Source organism: Coffea arabica, chromosome 5e (assembly GCF_036785885.1).
Source record: "Coffea arabica cultivar ET-39 chromosome 5e, Coffea Arabica ET-39 HiFi, whole genome shotgun sequence".
Classification (NCBI taxonomy): domain Eukaryota; kingdom Viridiplantae; phylum Streptophyta; class Magnoliopsida; order Gentianales; family Rubiaceae; genus Coffea; species Coffea arabica.
Window position 1 is genome coordinate 35,353,789 of NC_092318.1, and position 6,684 is coordinate 35,360,472.

Here is a 6,684-nt window from a genome sequence, read left to right on the forward strand (position 1 = left end):
AATAAAACATATTTTTATGAATAATTTTCTCTTTTGACAAATTTTATGCTAAAAAGTCTTACAATAAAAAATAAACAGCTAAAAGGGCGAAAACGAATACAAAATAAAACTAAACTAAAATAATAGATAATAATAACCTAAAAATACTAAAAGTCTAAAACTAAAATCATGAAATTAACAAAAAAGAGAAAAGACAAGAACTATTACTGAAACAAAAAATAAAATTAGTTTAAAAAATGATTTTAAAAAATTTGGTGTCTACAGTTTGCCACTCTTTGTCCGAGTTTTGGAAAAACTTGAGACAAAGAAATAGACACCAAATACTTACCTGCAAATCAGCCGAACGACTGTTGTTTTTTTGAAATGAGGACTGATCCCTTTTGATGAGACTGACTCGGACGAGCAATTTAAAATGGACTGACCTGAAACAGGAATTTAAAATCGGGACTGACCCGAGACAGCAATTTGAAATCGGGACGGACCCGAGACAACAATTTGAAATTGGGACTGACCCGAGACAGAAAATTTAACATGGGACTGGCCCGAACAGGAAATTTAAAAGGGGATTGACCCCAACAGGAATTTAAATCGGGACTGACCCGAACAGAAAATTAAAAAGGGGACTGACCCCAACAAAAATTTAAAATCGGGACTGACCCGAAGGGGACTGACCCCAACATGAAATTTAAATCGGGACTGACCCGAAGCAGGAGATTAAGAGGATGAAGTGAAGTGAAATGAAGTGTTAGTGGGACTGACCCATGTCTAACGATAAGATGTAATGCACATTAGTGGGACTAACCCATGTTCAATGACAATGTAAATGAAGTGCACACTAGTGGGACTGACCCATGTTTAATGGCAGTGTAAATGAAGTGCACACTGGTGGGACTAACCCATGTTCAGTGGCGGTGAAAATGAAATGCACACTGGTGGGACTAACCCATGTTCAGTGGCAGTGTAAATGAAATGCATGCTAGTGGGACTGACCCATGTTTAGCGGCAATGCAAATGGAATGCTCACTGGTGGGACTGACCCATGTTCAGTGACAGTGAAATGAAAGGCCCACTAGTGGGACTGACCCAACGGCTAGTGGCAATAATGATGAAATGCACGCTAGTGGGACTGACCCATGTTTAGCGGCAATGCAAATGGAGTGCTCACTGGTGGGACTGACCCATGTTCAGTGGCAGTGAAAACGAAATGCACACTAGTGGGACTGACCCATGTTTAGTGGTTGCGAAAACGAAATGCACGCTAGTGGGACTGACCCTTGTTTAGCGGCAATGAAAATAAAATGCACACTAGTGGGACTGACCCATATTTAGTGGCTGCGAAATTGAAATGCACGCTAGTGGGACTGACCCATGTTTAGTGGCAATGAAAATAAAATGCACACTAGTGGGACTGACCCATGTTTAGTGGCTGTGAAAACGAAATGCACACTGGTGGGACTGACCCATGTTCAGTGGCAATGAAAATGAAATGCTGGTTTGTATGAAGAAACTGTATAAGACTTACTTGAAAATTTAGCCAACAATTTGCCCCAGTGTGTTGTGTTGTTATTTTCATTTGAAATTTTCCTGCAAAAGAGAAATATAAAGAAATTGCCACCATCATTGTGTCCGCTCGCCTTCGGAAATTGTGTAAACATGAGTTTTTGTGCGAGTTTCATCAACTTTTTGCTGTGGCTTTTTTTTTTTAGGCTGACCCGGTATGCACTTTGCCATGTTGTAAAACTTGCGAAGCCGGCTTTGCTGAATCTCAACCATTTCCGAAAGATGACTGAACCCAAGTATGCTTTGCATAAACCATGGAGGTTGTTATCCACCAAAATTCGATGATTAAGAAAAAGTAATTTCACATGTCATGCAGAAATGAATAGGTAAAAGAATGCAAACACAAACAAACTGTGCTTAAATCTACAAAATGCCATGAATACAAGCAATCGAGGAAAATTGAGTTCCATGAAAAAGGTATTTGCAAAAGAATATTTTTACCAAGTAACACAGTTTTTGGCCAACGGATGTCATATTCGAATCTCCGGATATCTTTGTTCTGGAATTCAATATGGACGGAAGTATTACAAAACGAAGAGAAATCCAAATGAACTAAGTCACCAGCTATTCCTCCTCGTGCGTGCTTACTACAAAACCTACCTTGATGCCCTTTCGAGTTTTCACCAAGGTTGCCCCCACACTTTTTTTTTTTTTTTTTTTTGAGGTGCCCTTTCGGGTTTTCACTTAAAGAACGATGGAAAAACTCGGTCATGATCGACTCAAGAATGTGAGTTGAAGATTGCTAGCATCAGTAAAATGCGCTTCCCTTATAAACTTAGGCGAAGGCATTATGGACATCACTTGCCAATTGATTAGCAAACTTCCCAATAGAAATACGGCAAGTGACGAAAGCCAGGACTTTGGGCTTTTGTAATGAGGTCAAGTGGGGTGTTTTTCAAGAAAAGTTGAGGCTTGAAAGCGAAGATTTGAAGAAGTGTGAAATAACTTGATATTGCAATTGTTTTGAAATGATTTCCAATTTTGAACTGAGAGAAAATTTGCCCCAGTTTGATGGGATTTTCTCTTTTTACATTTTCATTGCATTTCCTCGCTTTTGCATTTTCCTTTAGAAAACTAAATTTGTCCCAGTGTGGGGTTTTTTTCTTTTTCTTTTTCTCTTTTTCCTTTTGATCATCTCTTCTCAAAATAAATTTGCCCCAATGTGGGGTTTGCAATTCTCAGGGGCTGCCAAACGAAATTTATTGTTCTGATAGCTCAAAGGGGATGACTAGGGATGAAATGTTTTGATCGGAAAGGAAGATGGCCTGTCTTTTGTCTCGCCCCTTGCATAATTTCCAAAGAAATTTGCATAATCAAAAAATAAAAACTTCTTACACATGTCTGAGTTGATAGGTTGAGGGAATGTTTGTCCATCCATCTATGCTAGAACAAATGCTCTGCCCAGCAACACCTTTTGCACGACCAATGAGTCTTGCCAATTTGAAGCAAATTTGCCTTTGGCTTCACCTTTCATTGGCAAAACCAGGCCAATGAACACAGGTCTTTTTGTTATGAATCAGGCCATCACCGCTTTAGCTCTTTGTCCCCTTCTCCAAGGATCGGTGGCGGACATAGGCCATGCGTTTTGGTAACATTGGCCATGGCACATGGCATTTAGCTGCTTTTCATCAATCAGAATCAATCGTCGGTGATGCTGCTTTAACCAATCAGCTTCGAACTTGGCAGGGAAGGGATTTTCTCAATGAAGGGTTTTCTTAATGAAGGCTTTCTCAATGAAGGCTTTCTCAATGAAAGGATTCTTAATGAAGAGATTTTCTTAATGAAGGGGTTTTCAATGAAGGGATTTTTCAATGTGCGGCTTCATCGGATTCCAGAACAGTGATATTCAAAGGGTCAAATAATTTCATCTTTGGCCATCTTAAAAGGATTTTAAAAAATCAGGACAATAATCAAATAAATAAAACAAATTGTGCCTTTCATGAAACTCCAAATTAAAGCGGAAATAAGTCAAAACTCAATTGCAAAAGATGCTTTCATTAAGCTATTCACATATGCAAAAAATAGTTTTCATGAACTTTAGTAAATGACAACCCCTAGATTTACCGAAACTCCCTTCAAGAGGGAAAATACTCGGGCATCCAAATTGTGCAAAATTCCTTCAAGACTTTCAAATTTCGTCATTAGAGGTAGATGCCTCAAAGGTGTCTTTGTGCTTGGGAAAGGGGTTTGTACTTATACTTGGACCTTGTTCACCCTTTCCTCTTAGCACTATTTCCCCTGCCTCGATCATGTCTTGGACTTTGTGCTTAAGTACTTTGCAATCGGCGGTTGAGTGGCCAGGTGCTTCCGAATGATAAGCGCAAGTGTACCGTGGGTTGTATCCACCAGGGACGCCATGAGGGTAAGCTGGAGGGGGAATTATGCCGATTTTACCAGCGGCTTTTAATTGTTCATACAATTGGTCCAGAGGCCTGCCAAGATTAGTAAAAGTGCGATAACGATTTTGCCTTTGGGGTTCAATGGGTTGAGGGTAATTTTAGGTAGGTCTATTTGGTGTAGGAAATTGTTGATTGTATGGAGGTCGGGGTCGAACTTGTTGGAGGTTTGGTTGAGATATTTGGAAAGGGGCTATAGGCGAGTTGGTGTAATTTGGGCGAGGTCGGGGATGGTTGGTATTGGTGTGATAAACAGGATGAAGATTTGAATAGTAAGGGTAAGGGTTTGAGTAGGTAGGGTATTGTCGAGGTCTGGGCCTTGGGATAGGGTTTCGATCTCAGAAAAAAGCGATTTCTCCCTCTTTCTTTTGGGGTTGTTGTTTCTTCCCACTATTACTTTGGCCTTGCAAAGCTTCCACTTGAGTTTTCAGGGCAGACACATTAGCAATCTTTCCAGCCTTCACAAAATCATCATATTCTTCAAGCTTATTGACAATAGCAGCAAATGAGCATCCAGTCATGCGAAAAATTTCCTCAAAATACGGGGGATCGTGTGCTTTAATAAAGGTGCGAATGATTTCATCTTCGGTCATTGGCGGCTCAACCTTTGCAGCTATTTTCCTCCATCTTTTAGCATAGGTTTTATGATCTTTAGATGGCTTCCTCTTTGTCCCCTCTAGTGTGGTCCGTGTCGGTGCTAGTTCACAGTTGTATTCATATTGCCTTATAAACGCATTGGACAGGTCCAACCAAGTCTTTATCTCATCAAACTTCAAATTTGAATACCAATCAAGTGCGTCGCCTTCCAGACTTTCTGGGAATAGCCTTAAAGGTAGATTTTCATCATCTGTTGGCCTAGCCAACTTGTTGGCGAACAATCGAAGGTGTGTCTTGGGATTGCTGGTGCCATCATACTTGTTAAATTTCGGGGTTTTGAACCCCTCAGGCAATTGCACATTTAGAAAAAGACAAAGCTCATCATAGTCCAGCAATCCTTGCTTGTTTAACCCTTGATTTTTCCTCATAAATTCATCAAAACGGTCAAGGCGCTTGAGCTACTTCATATCCATAGGAGCAGAAGATTCTCCTACTTCTGGTTTAGCTTGGACAGTGTGGTCTGGCAGGAAAGGCTCTGCAGTGGTGTGATAAAAGGTATGCGGCTCGGGGGGTATATTCGAAGTGATTTGGGATTGTGGGCCTTGCATGTGACTAGGAAAGAATGAAGGATTAGGCGGGTAAGTGTATGTCAAATTTGCGGTGGTATAGGTGAAGGTTTCTTCGGGTGGAATAATGAAGGGTGGAGTAAAAGTGGTTTGGGTCGTGGGTATGACAAACGATTCTGGCTCCGGTTGACTGACGGGTACAGGTTCGGGTTGAACTCCGCTGCTGATAAGCTCATCAATTAATTTCCTTTGGGCCACCATCTCAGTGGCCATCTCACCAAACTTAGTAAGCATCTCGGTTAGTTGGACCCCCAAACTTGCAGTCTCAGGTTGAGCTGTAGCAGTAGACCTATCCGACGGTTTCGGCTGTGAACTCATGTTTACACGATTCTTCTGGGCTTGACTACGGGATCGCGTTATGATGGGGTTTCGACGAGAAGCTATGTTTAAATATTACCTGAGAATTTGGAAAGGAATTGCCTTTAGATTTAGCCCTCACTTAGCTATTGCAATAAAAATAAAGAAAAGAAAAAGAAAAAGACAAGAGTTAGTAAATATCCAAAAAATTCGGATGCATGTTCTATGGGGGAACCCTTTTGTGCCAAGGGTAGGCCTAGAATGATGTAATCCTCTGAGGTAGGCACTATACCATACCTGATGGACCCGATCAACTTACCGACATTTGATTGGAAAGTACTTTGAAAATTTTGGACCAATTGAACAGCGGGAGATCTCCAACAAAATGAGGACAAATCCGAATGAATGATTGGTTTAGTTTGCACAAGAATTTATACAAATTAATTTAACTTTGACGAGCTTGTGATTGAAGAAATTTGAAATTTCCTAACACAGATCAAAACCCTAATTCATCCAAATCAAATAAATGCAATGGGTGATTTTCTCAAAAACGAATAGCCATCCCAACTCTTGACATCAAAACCCTAAGTTGTCAAATGGATCAGATGAAATTGACGAACACTATTGGATCGCCCTAAAAAAATGGATACATTGGGCAAATAGATTGAATAAAATTAACGATTTATTCAACAATGATTAGATTACCTTAAATGAATTGAATGAAACTTGATTATTTATTCAAAATTGAATGGATAACCCTAAAAATGAATTAAACTAATCAAATGAATTGAATGAAATCAAACAGATCGAATGAAATGGTGATTTATTCAAAATCGACCGAATTGCCCTAAAAATAGGTAAACTGGTCAAATGGATCGGACGAAATTGATGATTTATTCAAAATTGACTAGATTGCCTTAAAATGGACAAATTGATAAAATGGACTGGATGAAATTGATGAATAAAATGGTCCAATGGATTGAATGGAATTGACAGTTTATTTTAAAAAAATCAATCTATCCACTGGTAATTTCAAAAAATTTATTGCGATGCGTTAGTCTATGAGCCTTCTAAAATCAAATTTTGGCCTCAATTTATCGTCTCAACAACGAGGAATCATTTGTGAATTTCTTCAAATTAATGTCCTTTATGCAAAGGAAATTTTTACCAATTTTGCTTAAAATGGCCAAAAGATGATTGTTAGATGC